The following is a 19,608-nucleotide window of genomic DNA, read 5'->3' as shown; positions in this document are numbered from 1 at the left end:
ACCCTTTTTACTTTAGTTTTTCAGATGCCTCCTGCTTTACCCAGACTTGCCTTGTACCACAATTCAATACCTAGCTAGAGCCTCTTGAATAGCTTGTATTACAGGCTGTGCCATTGAGCCCACTTTCCCATCCCCCAGTGCTGGCTTCACACAGTAGTCCTTCTTATCTCCACTTCCCAAGTAGCTGAGATTCTGAGTTACCAAGTCTAGCCAATCTATTGATCCTTTTGTAATATAGTTCCTTGGTGATTTGACAGCTCCAACAATGCTGAAAGCATAGCTGGTATTGAAAAACTGCAGGGGCCATGAATAGAATTTTGTGTTCCTATCCATCTGAACACTGTCTGAGTGCTTAGAAGGGTGTATATTATTGTGTATATATACCAAACACTTGTAGGTTTTACCTTCTCTTTTATTTGGCAATTCTTCATGATAATTAGGGTAGCACAATTTATTGTAACAGTGCTCACCACATAAATAATAGGTAAGACCTATTTAGAACCCAGTTCTTCCACATCTGGCTGGCTCAAGAAATATGTACAACCAAGTCCCTTTCATAATGCTTAGAACTCTAAAACACTACCTGAAAAGGAGCACTCCAGCTGGAGGAGAAACTTAGTAACAAATGGCTTTACAGTAAATATTAAGGAACAATGACATAATTACAGAACTGATTTGTCTTTTAAGATTAGTAATATAGGCAAAGTAAAGTACCTTTCTTAAATTGCAAATTAAGAAAGTTACAGAAGTCAACACAAAACCAAATGCAACATTATCACATTCATAGAGTAATTTGGATACACAGAGCCTAAAATATACTTTCCCCAGAATAAATCACTTGACAATGGCCCTTAGGTCAACCTCTCAGGTACATATTAACTGGGTATGGGTGCCAGCTTCCCCATCTCTTACAGCCTGAAGTGGATCAATTAGCCTATCTTATATCTCACAACTTTTATGTGCTTCGCTCATGTGAAGTTACAGATGAAGAGAAAAAATTAGTTATAAGGCTAACAAGTCTTAAACACTTGCTGATTGAGTGTATAAGACGAATGAGCTAAGAAATGCCCCAAATTGTTTTGTTACTCTCAGACCCATTACCATTTACTGATTATAGTACTAACTACAGACTTAGGGTCATAGTGAAGCGTTTCATTTTTAATACTCCTCTTTCTAACCTCAATCTGGATAAAATAATTATTTCCACATAATCAGGAAACGCTTATTAACATCAAGTCAATGGACTATTGATTAAAGAAATGTGAAATATCAAAACAACGTCCATGTGCCAGATACTGAAGTTTTAGAAACACAGCTACACACAAAATAAGTCTTTCTAGGACAAAGTACCTTAGCATCTTGAACAGGTTCTATGAACTACATGTATATGATAATATATATATACACTGAGATGTAAATTTCTACTTTATATCAGTACAGTACATACTTTACACCAAATACACAAAAATTCTGAAACAGAAATGTTGAGAAATTTCCTTCTTGCTATATGGTTTAGACCTAGAATATTCCCCAAACAGCTAAATGTCAAAGGTGTGGTCCTCAGTGTGGCACTACTGGGGGGCAGTGAAAACTTAAGAGTGGGAGCCCAGTGAAAGGTCTTTGGGTCATTGAGGGGTATGTCACTGAAGAAAGGCCTCTATGTCTGTCTGTCTGTCTCTTCCCAGCAGTTCTGCTTTGTCTTGTGCTCCCCCCCACTGTCACACAGGATCCCACCACAAGCCTGAACGTGATGGATTTGCCTGATCATGGAATCAAACTTCTAAAATTGTGAGCCAAATAATTTTTTTCTGGGTTGACCACCTCAGGCATTTCTTACAGTAATGGAAAGCTTACTAACAAATTTCCTACTAGATTCATTTATCTTTCGTGCAAAGCATACTTCTCTGTAATAAAGATCAAAGGGAAAATAGACTTTAACATAGGCATATTTAATTTACAAAACATCTTTGAGAGAAGCATTAAATGCATGGAGTAAAGTCACACCTGAATGTTGTCCTTTAATGAGTAAGCTTCAAAATAGTAGACTGATCTTATAGTTGAGAAGAATTTACACTGCTAAAATTCACTATATATATTTTGAGCCTGAAAAAACAAACATAATCAAAACTAAAGTTAAGAATTAAAAACACATTTTAGTCACTTAAAATGATACCTAAAAAAAGGAAATTGTTGCTTAACAGCTTATGCTGTAGTCAGCAATTACAGAAGAGAACTGATAAATGTTACAAATGAATTTAAAATTCTTTTTACAAAGAAGTGTTTAAGGTTGAAAAGATTCTTATTACTTTGCTTTAGACAGATGCCAAATCACCAGGAACTAAAGCTATGACATGACAATAACAACACACACATATGTACATGCACACACATGTGTACATGCACACGAACACACAGACACACAGACACACACACACCACCACCACCACCACCACCATCATAATCTTCCAAAGATAAAACAAGGAAAAATATTTGAATCTACACCCAAACAAGCAAGTGCACTATTTACTTATCACTAATCTCCACTACCTATCAATGGATACATTTAGTAATCTGTATGGTCATTTCTATAGACATTCAGTGAATTTTATGCAGGCTATTACTAGAAAAATTCAATTATCTACCTTAACTGTTTATACAGGGGAGAAGGGAAGGGAAGGAAAAGGAGGAAAGGAAGAGACAAAAAAGAGGGGAAGAAGGGAAAGAGAAGGAAGCAAGACATTAAATGGTCAAATATATCAGATTTAGGACTCCTTGATTTCTGCTGGTATAACTTCAAAGATATAATCACATTTTTTTCTGTTTACAAAGCCTTATGGATATTTGAATTCTTAACTAATTCACAAAGGAAAAGGCTACTGACTTGAAAGGGCTACTGACTTGAATTGACTTGAGTTGCCAATAAAGAGAAATGTGTATAACCCCAAACTCTCTTGTTACTTACACTAATTTTCAAATATATTCTATTCTTAGATAAAAATAAATATGCATGGAAGTCAATCTCTACAATGATGTAATTCCTTCATTACACAAATCTTGCTTGCAAGTTCAACTTGATTCCTTCACTTGTAAGAACCTCATTTTCTTGCATGATGACTTCAAAGCCAAAGAAATATGAATTGAGAAACTTCAAATGTCTCTCAGCTCAAAGTACTCAAAAGTTATTTTTAGAATCTTAGACGACCAGTCAAGCTTCCTTTTTAGATATTAAACAACATAGAAAACATGTTTTTAACTTTCATTTTATTTTTGGTACAGCAAAACAACTATATCTGTTATAGATAAAACACATACGATGAAGCCTCAATCTCCGATGCAATGGCATAGAAAGGATCAATAAAGAGATAAAGTGAAGTGACATTAGAAAGGTAAGTGAGACCCTTAACCCAAAAGAACAGGTGTTAATTCTGAGAAGAGTGAAAGCTCAGTCCATGACGCACAGAGGAAGGGTCCTGTGAGGACACAGTTAACATTCAAAGTGCTTATTTATAAGCTAGGAGAGCTTTAACCAGAAACAACATTTAACCAGTATCTGGTCCATAGCTCTCTAGTCTCCAGAATATGAAAAGATAGATTGATTATGCCATTCAGTCAGTGGCATTTTGTTCCAGCAGGTGAAGCAGGCTAATACAACTTCTAAGGACAAATAACTTGTATTTTTGAAGCAGTTTTACTCTAATAGTAATTCAGTTGCACTGTAAATGATAGTTTACAAAAAAAATGCTCCATTTATGAAAAAAAAGCCTTAGAAAATTGAAGAACAATTCACTCCCTCCCCCTAAATTATTTATGCATAATATTTTAAATTAAACAAATGCAATCTTCACTCTAGAGAAAAACATAGGGTGTTAAATCATAAAATACATTACTATGTTGTATCTGCTTCTCAGGGAAAAGAAGGCAATGTCAACAAAAACATTCTCTCAGGGGTCTAAATTAATGAAGGTTTCATTGAAGAATATCTTAGAAATAGAAATGCTGATTTCTTTTGAGACCAATTAGTACTTGCTGTGCATGGTGAAGAAAACTTCACTAGCATTTATCTCTGTTCTTGTACCGTGTCTTAGTTAAAATTTCAGAATTTTTCAACTTGACGCTGATTTCATTAATATGCAGTGTATTATCAATGGATAAATACATTGGTTTATCTTCCTCTGTCTATCCATCCATCCACTCTTGGCATCACTCTGTCTTTAGGACTTCTAAATTCTCAGTGGAAGAAGTATATTATTAGTTCATAGAGTAGATAATGTCTTTATAGGATTAACCCCTTTAGTGCTAAGGAAAAGCCATTTCCAATCTTCAGAAAAACTATAGAAGAATGCATAAGTATGCATTCAGGGGAAAATTCTAAAGTCTTAGAGTATATGTGTGTTTTAAAACACAACCACTTTCAGATATACCAGCAGAGTACCAGTCAGTTATTTTTTAAAGAATTTGTATTAGTTGACTAAAAAAGTACACATATTTATGATGTTTTCATGCATATTTTGATATGTTGTATAATGTTCACTCAAGCTAAGCTTATCAAACTCCTTAAATATTTGTTATTTCCTTGTGATTAAAGCTTTCCAACTACAATTTCTTGAGTACTTCCACAGGACAAGCACTCTCTGTCACTTAACACAATGATCTCACTTAATTCTCAGTCTTACAAGGTAGAGCTCTTACAAGGTAGAGATATGCTAAAACAATGCTTTATAAAGTTCAAATAACCACATATATTCTTTCAACTGAATGTGTCAATTCTTTCTCTGAATCCAAAACCCATGTTCTGCTCTAAAACCTTGGCTTCTAACCTTCACAATATTTATGAGAGCACAACAAAGAGCAAAGCTGTCTAGCCATGTTCCTTTCTCTCAGTCTTAAGAAACTACAAATTACCAAGCACAGTACTATCTACATAGATTCTTCTAGATATATAAGTCATTTTATTTTTTTTATTTATTTATTTTTTTTTTTGCCAGTCCTGGGGCTTGGACTCAAGGCCTGAACACTGTCCCTGGCTTCTTTTTGCTCAAGGCTAGCAGTCTGCCACTTGAGCCACAGCACCACTTCTGGCCATTTTCTGTATATGTGGTGCTGGGGAATCGAACCCAGGGCCTCATGTATATGAGGCAGGCACTCTTGCCACTAGGCCATATCCCCAGCTCTATATAAGTCATTGTAATCCACAGTTCTAGCAGCAATTTTTTTTTTTTTTTTTTTTTTTTGGCCAGTCCTGGGCCTTGGACTCAGGGCCTGAGCACTGTCCCTGGCTTCTTCCCGCTCAAGGCTAGCACTCCGCCATTTGAGCCACAGCGCCGCTTCTGGCCGTTTTCTGTATATGTGGTGCTGGGGAATCGCACCTAGGGCCTCGTGTATCCGAAGTAGGCACTCTTGCCACTAGGCTATATCCCCAGCCCTAGCAGCAATTTTTTTAATACCTGTAGATTAACTGAACAGATTCATTTACTACAGTGCTTCTAGGAATTGTAGTATATGCTGTGCATTCTGTCTTTCTAAAAAAACAAAAGTAGGAGATGATATTTTGCAGATACTATAGTTAAAATGCACACTTGTCCCTAGTAACAGCCTTCCGTACCCCAATCAAAACCACTCCCAGCCTAAAACACAGACTGGTCAAATGACTTGTTCAGTATAATGAAATATACATGAGTATGGCACATGCCATATCCACACAGTTGTTTTATAAGAACTTACTGATATAAAATGTTTCCCATACTTATTGAACCCTGGCATCTTTTTGCTAAATATCATCTTCCAGAATTTAGTTCCTGAATTACCCTTGGTTATGTCATATTTTTCTGTTTGTTAATACTGCATCTAAGATAAACACATATATCTGTAATAAAATTATACATGTACACAAATGTATATATAAGCTAGAGGTATTCAGTCTTAGCAATCTTCGATTGAGCTTTCACCTTAAATTTTATCAGAGATTTGATTTTCAGTATCTGTTTTTGGTTTTTTGCCAGGCCTGGGCCTTGGACTCAGGGCTTGAGCATTATCCCTGGCTTCTTTTTGTTCAAGGCTAGCACTCTACCTCTTCAGCCACAGCACCACTTCTGGACATTTTCCGTATATGTGGTGCTGAGGAATCGAACCCAGGACCTCATGCATATGAGGCAAACACTCTTGCCACTAGGCCATATTCCCAGCTTCAGTATCTGTTTATAGTCAAAATATATTCTATTGCAGTAACTGGATCAACCTTTAGAAATCCCAAACCAGAAGAGTAATCAAATCTGTAAGGCAGTAGTTAGTAGTCTGTGTGGTAATATTCTGTTTGTTTAAGTCATTTATTTATATTTTACAAATTCAGAATATTGCCACACACTTAAGGTTAAGATTAACTATATCCAGTTACCTTTTGGATTAACAATCAAGAACATCCATTATATTTCAGTACTGATGTTTAAATATTCCATAGTCCATTATACTGACTTAGTATAGACAAAATTAATTATATTCTCACTGATATTCTTTTCCTTTTTACCCAGTAATAGTAGAATTTGAATTTGAATTTGCACTTGCCACACAGGTGCTCTACCACTTTAGCCACACTCAATCCTTTTGCTTTAGTGAATTTTGGGAGAGTATCATATGTATGAAAGACTGGACTGTGATTCTTCTACTTATTCCAGCGGAGATGACAGTTGTGCACTACCACAATGAGTTTTTGTTGTTTGAGCTGAAAGTTTCAACTTTTTGTCCAGGCTGGCTTACAACCTGTTTCCTTAATTTTCATCTCCCAAGTAGCCAGGATTACAAGTCCTGATTGGAATTTTTTAAGCGAGAATTTATATCGCTAACAAATATAAAGGAAAGACATTAACAAAATCCTAGTTCTGACATTAAGATTTTGTTGTGTTTAAATATTCTACAATAGCCAGGCCCCAGTAGCTCATGCCTGTAATCATAGTTATACTCAGGCAGCTGGGATCTGAGGATTGTGGTGCAAAGCCAGCCCAGGCATTAAAGTCTATGAGACTCTTATCTTCAATTAACTACCAAAACCTGAAAGCATAGATGTGGCTCAGTGATAGAAAGCTAGTCTTGAGCAAAATAGCTCAGGGATAGCACCCAGGCCCTGACTTCAAGTCCCAGGACCAACACAAAAAACTAAACATCCTATACAGCAGCTTAGCAGGCACGGGGTCTGAGCTCAGACCCCAAAACTATCAGAAAAGTAAACATACAGTTTTCCTATATTCAAACAAAACTGCATGTATATTTACTATGTGTGCAGCCTCAGACAATGAAATTCAAAAGAATGGTTTCAAAGGCTTTATGCTTATTATATTCAGCCAAAAAGCAACATTCAGTAACACATTTACTAAAAGGGTAAATTAGAGGAAGACATTTTAATTTATTAAGTTAGTAAAAACACTTTAGGATTTCAAGTTAATTTTCAACTGGTAAGTTTAAAACTACAACCAAAAATATTATTTTAATTCATACCAATTTCTTCACCATACATCAGTATCCACAAGGCAGTAAACTAAACACATTTTATTCCTAGATGGGAACACTCAATGCAGCGAAGTAACCATTACTAAAACTAACTTTAAAATATCATTGGCAGTTTCAAAAGAGAAAAAGAACTCTTCCTAGATCAACAGCTTTGAAAATAATTTGTACAATAGGATGTAAGTTTCACAGTCTGATAACTGGTCAACTGTATGTAGTTTGTGAAGTTTTCCCACTTTTAAGTGGCTTCATGATATACACACTTTTCTAGTATAGATACACACATTTCTTAATAGATAAGAAAAATTCGACTATACTTTGATAATGATTAATTTTTTCAACCGAAGTTAACTGTACAAAAATCTGTTTTGATAAAAACTATTTTTTAGGTATTTGACCTCTAAATATGCAAGCCTTTAATAAACTGACTTCCACTAATAACACACTACTGTGAAGAAACAAATCACAGATTTTGAAAAGGTAACTAAAAAATAATTATGATTTTATAAGACTTTAACTTACTTGAGGATGATCAAAATGTTACTTTTTAAAAATAGTAATAATAAAATTGACAGGGAATAAAAAAGTACAAGTATCACACTTCCCAGTCAATACGGAAAGGGAGTCCATCAACTGCAAAATGGCTGTCTCACCACTTCCATGTTAGTAAGATGAACCTTCACATCAACTCTTACCGGTCAAGTCAAGACTTTCCATTGTGATTTCAATGGAACATCAGAACTTCCAGCTTCTGTGATGCAGCGGAATTCTGTGAAAAACCCATAGCAAATGGTTAAAATGGGGAGTTAGGAAGGTCTTTCAAACAAAGCTGACACTCATTCTCTTTTTGTAAAATAATCCTCAATAAAATAAATAAACAACCAAATAATCAAAAGCTAACACTCTGCTAACACTGTTCAGAAAACAAATTTCCTAAAGTACTTATCATTAATTCTAATTTAACAAAAAAATTCCATAACTATCCAATTCAAATTTCTAAGACTAAGATTACCTCGACTAGGTAATCAATTCTTGGCCTTTTGGCTAAAATCAAATATAGAATTACAGACAAATGCTCTGGGAAAATACTGGATGGAATTGACATACTGACTAAATTCAAGTTATTTTAAATGCCCGATCCAACTCAACCATATAAACTAACATTGGTAACAGTGGGTGATCTGAGGGGTACCCTGGAAAAAAACAAAAATATGAAACCGTATCCAAAAATCCTACAACAAAAAAGGGCAACGGGCAGAACATATGCTTCAAAAGCTCAAGGCCCTAAGTTCAACACCACCTCCCCCCCCACACACACCCAAGAAAGGCAACAAATGAAGTAAACATAAAACAATAAAGGTAGAGGAATCAGATGAAGGGTACAAGCTATTAACAATAAATAACAACAACAAACATTCTTTTCTAAGTATAAATAAATAACAAAATATAGGAAATATAAAACTCAGCAAAATAATTCCACACAAATAAAATGTCAAAAAACACTGAAAAATATCCCTAAATGGCACTATTTTTAAGAATTAAAAAATTATAAATTTCTGTTTCTTTTTGAGACATATCTGCTCTCTATTGCTTCAGAGGTAATGTTAACTACACTCAAATAAATGGCATGCTTACCTGTCTGTAACATACATTTTTTAAATATTAGGCATCATTGTAGAAATTACATATCATACTGTATCAATGATTTATTCAACAGTTCTAGTCATATAATGGCTTGGTTAAAGGTGGACTCTCCTGCCCCCAATCAGTCAATATCAAATGGATAAATCAGCTTTTCATGTTAAACAACAGAACCTCTAATAATAGAATATTTCTACCCAGAAAGAAATGATTGTGTGTTTGTCTACTACTATTTAGGAAAACAATAAGTATCAAAGAATGAATAAAATATTTAAATGGTCTCACATTATTTTATGCAAGATATTATTCACTGGTCCCTAGATTTCTGAAAATAAAGAGCATGCATTAAAAAACAGATTTTTAAAGATAAACATATATGTGAGGGCTGGGGATATGGCCTAGTGGCAAGAGTGCCCTGGGTTCAATTCCCTAGCACCACATATACAGAAAATGGCCAGAAGTGGCGCTGTGGCTCAAGTGGCAGAGTGCTAGCCTTGAGCAAAAAGAAGCCAGGGACAGTGCTCAGGCCCTGAGTCCAGGTCCCAGGACTGGCCAAAAATAAATAAATAAATAAATAAATAATAACTTAAAAAATATATGAGTACTTTCAAATTATAAATTATATTTTTACAATATTTTTGAAATATGCAATCTGTAAAACTGATAAACAGTATAGATGTCTACTTATAATTGTAAAATAGACATTTAAAAATTTTAAACTTAAAAATCTATTTCATACCCATAAATATTTTCTTCATAGAAATTCATAAAATCAAATATGCAGAACTACTGAAATACTGTAAATGTAGAGAAATCAGTAAATAAATAACTGTCAAATAAATAAATCACTATAAACTAAAAATATAAATAAAATTTGTACAGCTAAAATTGGGAAAGGAGGGCCCACTACTAATTTTGACAATGTAAGTTTAATTTTTATTTTGGTTTAAAAATCTGTTCATTCTTTAGTCTGAGGAATGAGCATGTACTATCAGAGAAATAAAATATGCTATTTCATCCTACATGAATTCTTTCACTAGCTCAAAGATAAATTCTTACTAATCGTTAGATGCCCTTAGGGATTTATTTCTATAACAGAGTATATATATATGTCATAATCACCTCATTTTCATTACTGTGCAATAATTTAACTGTAATATAACTATCTATGAATGGTAGAGGGGAGGAGTTGACTACATTGTAGCCAACACAGACACTGAAGTTCTTCTTAGAAAATAAGCTTAAGAAACTATCTAGTCCAATCACAGAGGTCAATTTCCAGGCTGAAGATCCTGCCTGAGTCATTCTCTTTGACTTATCTGACAAGCCAAACTTAAGAACTGTAAGAGCCTCCAGATTTTATCTTGCTACTTATTAAAAATATCTACATGAGTAACTTCTGAAAAGCAGTTTCAGCATAAGCTACACTGTATTTAAATTACAAGTATTTCAAAAAGGGTTTTATTTGTGGAAGGTGTTAGAAATTGGAAGGCCATGTGGGCAAATGCCCCATGTGTGAACACAATGGTGCCCTCAGATCAAAGCCAGGCAGAATCATCTGAACCACTGACTCATTTTCTCTGGGTTCCTCCCCACTTTCGCTTCCCCTCCATCCCCATTCACCCCCTACAAATTCTTGAAATCCTAACTCCCCATATTGACTCCCATTGCCTCACTAAGCACTTTCCTTTCCCTTAGCAAGGCCTGCTTTTCAGCCATAGCACTGCATGCCAGTGTTGCCAGCTGAGCCCCAGCTCAGCTCATGATTCTCACCATCTACTATTTGTGTCTTACTACAAATCGGGTACCTGACTTGGCACCTAAAAAAACTATTGTAAAGATGCAGCCTACGCAACTACTGAAGTATCCCCAAGCAAATGGCTCCCTGGCACAGTTCATTCCTTGGGGTACTATGTTTTGAAATTTTTATTTTACTAAAAAAATGAGGTGTCATTTCTTACAAAGAGGCAGACTCACAATTAGTGTTAATGCCCTCTATAGCATTCAAAGGCATATGACAAAATTTCCTTCTGTTCCAATTTTGTATTTTCTACTCAGATGTCACCACTACCTAATCAGCGCAAAAGGGGCTCCAAGGAACCATGCACCTACTTAGAATCCTCACGAATGATTACTTTTCTGATGTTTTCATCAGTTCTCTGGGTAATAGATTTAAGTCTTAACTAATTCATTTTCATACATACCCCTAATTCAATCAACCTCAATAAAAAGTCATTCTAGAGTACAATTATTTGCTAAGGAACAATTATAATCAAATGAAAAAATAGCTGGGCATGACACAATGCATGATACAGATTCCTCTCCACTTACAATGCAAGGACAACAAAAAAATAGCCAAAGTGCTAAAAAAGGAAAAAAGCTTTTTATTCGCCTCACTTCCACCCCAACCTGAAAACAGACTATTCACCCTTTTACACCTAGAATATTTTAAAGAATTGGGAACACAAAAAAGTAAAATTTTAAGTTATTACTTTTGATTATGCTTTGAAAGAAGCTGCATTTCTAACCTAAGAGATGACCTTAGAAAATGATTTCTAAGAGTCAGAAAGAAAAAAAGTCACAAACTCAGAGTTCTAGTACCTACATGTCCCTGAAATCTGCTCACTTTTTTTTGTTTTCCCAACAATGCATACTCCAACCCTCACTTTAAAAAAAAAAAATCATCTTATATTTTCCAATCTTAAAATTTCTTCTTTGTATGGATGCAATTCTATTTTTCTCAACTTACTCTTTTATACACATACAAGCAAACAAGTGTTAAAGAGTTCTCTCCAAATCTAACAATAAACTATTAAGTAATTACATATTTGATGTTTATTCTCTAATGAGTTGACAGAAAACATTGGGTAACAGGGACAGATTTTACCATTCCTTGTCTAACAGGCCTCTAAAATTGCAAGATGAAAAATTTGGTTGCATCAGTTATAAAACTGTATTTTAAGACTCACCTCCCACCTAATTTGACAAAAGTATAGCAATGAAAATGACTTAACTTTTCACTCTTTGAGAAATTAATGAATTACTATGTATTAGCACAGCACTGCAAAAGGTATAACAGCATTGGTCTTTACTAAGGCTGATAATCTAGCTCGATAACCACACACATACACAAGTTACATAATGACAGAGTAATGAATAATAAATCTTAATTGATAAAGAATTGTGTGTGTGTGTGTGTAGGTGTGCACATGTGTGTGCACATACTGGGCATAGTGATACTGGGGCTTGAGGTCAGAGCCTAGACACAGCCCTGAGCTATATAACTCAAGGCTAGTGTTCTACCACTTGAGCCACAGCTCCACTTCCAGCTTTCTTGTGATTGATTATTGGTAGATAAGGGTTACCGACATTCCTGGCTGGGCTGGCTTCAAGCAGTGATCTTCAGATTTCAGCCTTCCGAGTAGCTAGAATTACAAGCATGAGCCATTGGCACTAGCGTGATAATTTTTTTTGAGCTGAAATATATATCCATGTAGCAGATGGATAAAGGTTGAACCTAAAGCACAGATACATTTTCAATAGGATGCACTGACACAGGATGGAAAACCATGATAAGAGTCACAGGATGAGCAAAAGTTCAATGTTGAAATATAGGCTGATTTGGCTGAAGCACACATTTCACATCAGAATTTGGAGTATACAATACGGACAAATGAAAAAACAATGCAACTTGCTTTTTTTCTGTCCTCAAGATCTGAAATAATACAGTAAAGTTAGAGGCTTAGGACTGTGCTAAGCCTACTGGCCTTAAGAAAAGCACCCTGAGGGGCTGGGGATATGGCCTAGTGGCAAGAGTGCTTGCCTCGTATACATGAGGCCCTGGAAGTGGCGCTGTGGCTCAAGTGGCAGAGTGCTAGCCTTGAGCAAAAAGAAGCCAGGGACAGTGCTCAGTCCCTGAGTCCAAGTCCCAGGACTGGCCAAAAAAAAAAAAAAAAAAAAAAAGAAAAGCACCCTGAAACTATGGGCCAACTCCTGAGTCACCCAAAATCTCTATTCTTCATCTGCAAACTTGACATCTTTAATGACTGACCAAAAACCATCAGATGATGTATATAAATACAAAGTTCTTGGTATACAGTAAGTGTTCAGTAGCTGTTAACCTTATACTGAAGTCAAACCTAGTAATGAAGTTACATTGTGAACACCCTGAAGCATGCCTTGCATGTCCTCAGCATTTGGGTGTTGAATGATTTGGTACTCTGTCAAATGGTGTGTAGATTATATTTAATTTAGGTGGCTTTTTAATGTATGCTTCATTCTAGCAGTCTAGGTAACTACTTTTCACTCTTAACAACTTCAATATACATTGGTTGATTTGAGAATGTGGACATTTTATTAAGATGATCATTTGCCATAAGACCAAGGGAACATAATGGAACTGTAGATTTCTATAGTTTCTGTAAGTAGACTTAGAAATGAGGAGCCATTAGTCCAGTCAGATGGTTAGGCAGAGAGGCACTGAATGAATCTATTATATTCCCATGAACTATGTAAATGTGTCTTGGACCTTCTCAGGCAGAAGAAATCGCACACTTCCCAGAAGAGTACAAAAAGGGATACCAGCAGCACATCACAAATAATGACAGGGAACTTCCATGTATTTTATGAAGATTTATTAATACTATCAAGCTACTGCACACTAAACTGGAAAATAAGTGGTCTAGGGCTATTTCTTAGGGACTGAGTTAACTCAAACTCTTACCCACACACTTGAGAAGTTTACTTTTGCTGTCAGAGAGGGGTTCTGTGAATGGGACCCACTGAAGAAACCTCAAGATTATCTTGTTCTCTGGGGGGGGGGGGGGGAAGTCTCCTCTGACTGTTTTCACATCATCAATAATTTACAAAATCCCATTCTAATGGGAAAAAATTAGTCCAAAGTCATGAGATTTTTAAAAAGGAAGTTAATTTTAAGTGGCAAATAATCTGTTCCAAGAAGGAAACAACATTGTCTTTTTCCGGTTTTCCTCTGTTACTATATTAAACAATACATAAAGGAATATAAACTTATTTAAAATTTGTTATGCTATTTAGCAGAAAACGAATCTCTATTAAAATTATATTGTCACTTTCTACAGAACAAAAAAAAAATCTCAGTTTCTGTCCCTTTGTGGTGTGTCTTATGTGTTTCTAGCAAATAGCTTACCAGCAGGGTCTTTCCTGCTACAGAGATATTAGCTACAAGAATATTACTGAATGAACACACAAAGGGACAGAAAAAGTGATCCATGATGTGTCAAGATGCTCCTTTTTTTTTTGAAGCTATTTATTAACAAAGCAAGTATTCCTGAGACAAGTAACACCACATAGTAATTAATTATTTTGTCAGAAAACTTCAAGGAACTTTCCTTAGGAAACACCAGGGAAGTCCTATCCATAACTCCATATATATTCTCAAGTATTTCCAAAGGTTTAATTCTTTGTCATTAATTCCTATAGTAGCCCATAGAAATCAGCTAAACAACCTCAGTGGCCATCAATTACTTTCTCATACCCAGGAAGCCTGTGACTGACTGGTAGAAGAACTCACAGCTGGTTTGTGACTGCCCTGAGATAAAGCACTAGGTTCTCACAGTGCTTTTCCCATTACTCCTTTGTCGAGTATGAGGTGGTTCCACATTTAAAACAAACTGTCAGCTTGCAGGATCACAGAATGAATGCTGGAAGTAATGGCTGTTCAGTTCTACCCCTTTGATCCAGTTAAGATAGAGGTGCTGGTAAACGTATATCCTTAAAACCCAGAGTTCCTGCCACAACTTTGTCCCAATACCACAATGCTCTTCTGGAAGACATGTTTTCTGTAGTCCTCTGAAGTAACAAAATTCGACTGGAAAAACACCATTAGAAAGACCCTAACTTTTTGTTCTCAGTATTCAGAACTTTTTCCCCTTTTCTAGTTTAAAGGCACAGAATGGTAACTTTTTAGTAGTGAGTATACAAAAATCTGTCTTTGTAGCTAGGTGGTGGCGGCTCACACCTATAATCCTAGCTACTTAGGAGGCAAAGAATAAGTATTGCTGTTTAAAGCCAGACGAAAAAAGTCCATAAAACTCTTATCTCCAATTAGTCACCAAATCACTAGAAGTGGCTCAAATGGTAGTGCAAGCCTTGAGCTTAATGCACAGGGAGAGCTCCCAGGCCCTGACTTCAAGACCTAGGCCCAGCACCAAAAAGCTTTGTGTTTCTTAATATTCTCATAGAATAGATGCTTTGAAGAAAAAGTTGGTGTCAGTTACTTGTATGTGGACGGATACTCTGAACAATTTGTTCAGTTTTACTGTGAAAATTGCTATAAATATAAGGTCTATTAACTTTTAAAACTGTTGATTTACTTCATCCTAATAACACCAAAATTATATACTGACTAGAGAATGACAAGCCAAAGCCAGTTGAAAGCATATGGGTGGTAATTCTCCTTTGAATGCTCACCCCCAGGATAAATACTTAGTATCAATTAAAATTATGATCTGAATTAAAACTAACCACCTTCCCTAAAACAATGACCTCCAGATACTATACATATTCCACTAGTAATTCATTCCTTCCCTCCGCCCTACCCCGCCAAATGCTCTCAGCATTAGCTGCCACTGATCTTAAATTAGAGGAATACATAACATTTAGTGGGGCCAAGCAGTAATTCCACTACTCACACTGGTGATTCGAGCTACTCAGAAGACTGAGCTCTGAGGGGCGGGGTTCAAATCCAGTCTACACAGAAAAGTCCTTGAGATTTTACTTCTAATTAAACAGTGAAAAAATCTTGACTAGAGGTGTGGCTCAATGGTAGAGGACTGACTAGTTATGAGAGAAAATGATGAGCAAGAGGCTCCAGGATCTGAATTCCAGCCCCCATACTGGCACAAAACAAACCAAAACAGAGCATCTAGTTTGAACTAGACAAACTCAGAGCATCAAAGAAAATATTCTACAGATATTTCCACAAGTTTATCCTTTGTCGCTAAAAATTCCAATATAATGACCCACAGGGTCTACACCACTGACCTGAACTAAGTTGTGTCCTGAAGTAGCCTTACAGATACCTATAATTGTCATAGCTCTCAATATTGTAGTCAATGTTCTGAATTTTTAACTTATCATTAACACAATCAGACTTGTCACCTTGAAGTTAAAACTCACTTTGTATTGGGCCGGGAGGAAAATGAGGGAAAGTAAAGGATGTAGTGACATTGTTCAAAAAAAGAAATGTACTCATTATCTGACTTAGAAAACTGTAGCCCCTATGTTTAACACAGTAAATAGTAAAAATAACGTTTTTATTGTAAAAACTTTATTTATAACCAACTACATCTCTATTGTCCATCATACAGACTTCCCATCACACTGACTTCCCGTAAGGAGAAAATAGCAGTTATTTTTGTCTGCCTAGAATACATTCTTGCCACTTTTTAGTTTAAAGAAAGTACTTCGATTTGGGGGGAATTACTTTATGTACCTTGAGTGCACATGTCTTTTAGAAAGTGAGTGTGTACTTTGAATAGAACTGACCTAATTCCATCTGCGTTTCAGGAATAGAAGTGTCACCCAAGCTTGTCCAATCAGCTTATTCCATCTTCCTAGTCTGTAGCACAGATTGCAAAATAAATAATAGATACATTATGTTGTGTTACTACTAGTGCCTACAGTAAAGAGGAAAAAAGAAAGTAGAAAGGTTTGCAGTTTTGTTGAAATAATAGAAAAAGGAACACAAAGTATTGGACCACATATATACTTGCTGAAAAATGAAAATGAGAACTGACTCATTTTACTCTTCCACATTCTAATTACAATAGATTTATGCAAATATGTCTGGTACATCATGATATTCAATAATTTAAGATGTTTAGATTTCAAACCTCCTATTACATCCATTTCTCCTTCAATTTATATTTGCCTTAAAGATATTTCAGCTTCCAAAACAAGCAATAAAAAGCTAGCAAATATTAATTTGACTTCTAAAACTAGTTTTAAGGACATTTCCAAAGTCTTGAAATTGGTTATATATGGTAGTATACTTCCATGAATAGTAGCACAGTTTTATTTTCCATGTACAATTTTGTCCCAAAATTAGTTATTCTTGGACGAGGGAGGAATACAATGTCTTGCTTCTATAAAAATTACCAAACATAACTCTAGGAAAACAAGTTTCAGGGATTAAAAAGAAGCAAAAACAAAAGTAAAATGAAAATATTATCAACATCAAACTTATTCTAAATATACTTTTAAATAGAATCTTCATAGTTTAAAATGATGCTAATTACTTTTATATAGTAACAGTAACAAAGAAATCTTAAAGAGTTGGTTATCATACAAAATACATAAAACGTGATTATGTTCATTGAATTTCTTCTATCAGACTCAGGCCATGTTCACAAAGGTTGAAAAAAATACATATATATACACACACACATACATATATATCCATATATATATATGAACATTGGACATAAAACCAAGTGGACTGTGAACTTCCCAGTTTACTTAACAGTGGATTTAAAAAAAAAAACAAAAACAGGGCTGGGCATGGTGGTACTGTATATGCCTATAATTCCAGTTTCTTATGAGACAGAGATTTAGAGGATCAAGGTTACAGGCCAGTCCTAGCAAAAGTTAACAAGACCTCCATGTCAACAAGTAAGTGACAAGTGCTTGTAATCCCAACCTGTAATCCAGGGAGGCATAGTAGGAGGATGAGAACTGATGCAGGATCAAGACAAAAAAGAAAAAAGAAAACAACAACAAAAATGCACAATCTTTGATTATGGCTCAAATAATAGAACACACACACACACACACACACACACACACACACACACACACAAAGAAGAAAAACAGCAGCAGCATCATTCTGTAATGTGACCCAACGTCGTTTATATTATTAATACCAATTTAGAGACTTCTACTTCTCATCATTCTTTAGTATTTCGTCTTTATAATAATGGTTAGTCCTTATATGTAAAAAAAAAATAGCATGATATTTATAAATCCACAGATCTGAGTAGTTTTTCAAATAATCAGGTATAGAAGTTGCTGCTTTTGACTTTTTTTTTCATTATGATTTGGTTTGTCCCCTCCTCCTTAGCTATCAATTTGTATTTCAGCTTCCTTTTGTGAGGAAGAGATGCTAAAGGACAAAGATACGAAACAAATTGGAATTTTAGTCAAATCATCCAAAAGACAAATCCTCAATTCTACAAAGCTCAGTACAAAAAGAACCAAATACTATGGAGAAGTGGAGAGAATGCTTAGCTACTCTAGATACTGTAGGCTTTCCAGAGCTCAGATCAAACATTTAAAAAGTAGACACTTCACAATTATAAAGAAATCAAAACATTTCTTTGAAGTAAGGAAGATCAGGGAAGTAAAAATGGTGGTTTTTAGAAACACGATAGCTTTTTATCTAGAATTTTTGTAGACAAAAGTGCTCCATTCAGGTATTAACACACAAGTTTCTAATCTTCCACCCTTTTAAGTTCTCAAGGACAGTTTTCACAGCAAAACAGTATAAACTAGACATCTAGACAAAAGAAATGTTAACATTAAGTATTTTAAGACCCTAAAAATAAGCAAGTGCCATCAATACTCCCTTATTTTGGTTTAGTTTCAAAATGTTCTTTATTATTACATCACTGCAATTACTTGAGTTCACTAAACTAGAAAATCACCTCAAAGACCCTAAAAACCTTCCTCATATAAAAATACATATGCAAAAGAGTAAGATATTTATTTACTGTTTCAATTTCATTCTTTACTAAGACATTTCAATTAGTTTCATATTTTGACATCTTTGTTTTTAATTTAATGAAAACTAAAGAAAGCCAAATTTGTTAAATACACTGGGTGTGTAGTTTTCATTTATAGTCAGTAAATTTTTCACTCAGTATCATTAACTCATTGGTAGTTTCATGCAAAATTATGAGATTCTTTGTATTATTTCACACTGACTGATGTCATTACAGGGAACATTTATATCTTTGGTGTACGTTTTAAAATATGGAACCCTCCAGTGGTCAAATATTTACCATAAAAAGCACACACAATAGTCTACTGAATAAACTGGGTGACACTCTTTCACTTCCTTTTTTTCATCTAGTTTTCTGTTCTTTTTTTTCTTTTTTATGGTATGAGGGCTTGAACTCAGGGCCTCAAATTTCCTATATAAGCCCTATCCTGCTGGGCCATATAGCTAGCCCTAAGTGACACTACTGACTAGTTTTTCCCTGAATTTAAAGAGGAAAATCATCTCAATTAATTTTTGTCCATATACAGGTATAATCAGATTCTAGATATTATAAAATGATGTGCATTTTCCAATGTTACAGTGCCCTTTCCTTATTGCTCTGAGAAATGAAAGTCATAATACTCAATACCTAAATAGTTATTATAGGAAAAATCTTTTTCAGCTACTGAAAAAAAATTCATCTAATAGAAATCCCCATTAAGTAAAAATGTGTG

At 35.0% G+C, this 19,608-nt stretch overlaps 1 protein-coding gene across 10 annotated transcripts in view; it reads right to left on the bottom strand.

Annotated features, from left to right (window-relative positions):
- Bbx (BBX high mobility group box domain containing) overlaps positions 1-19,608 on the bottom strand; it is a 224,176-nt gene that overhangs the window by 124,554 nt on the left and 80,014 nt on the right. For all 10 annotated transcript variants that reach the window (XM_048346546.1, XM_048346548.1, XM_048346557.1 and 7 more), the window contains one exon: positions 8,190-8,263. The gene's annotated coding sequence lies outside the window, so the exon portion shown is untranslated. The remainder of the gene's footprint in view (positions 1-8,189; positions 8,264-19,608) is intronic.

This window comes from Perognathus longimembris, chromosome 5 (assembly GCF_023159225.1).
Source record: "Perognathus longimembris pacificus isolate PPM17 chromosome 5, ASM2315922v1, whole genome shotgun sequence".
Classification (NCBI taxonomy): domain Eukaryota; kingdom Metazoa; phylum Chordata; class Mammalia; order Rodentia; family Heteromyidae; genus Perognathus; species Perognathus longimembris.
The sequence above is the reverse complement of the archived record's forward strand: the minus strand, read 5'-3'. Positions and strand labels throughout refer to the sequence as shown.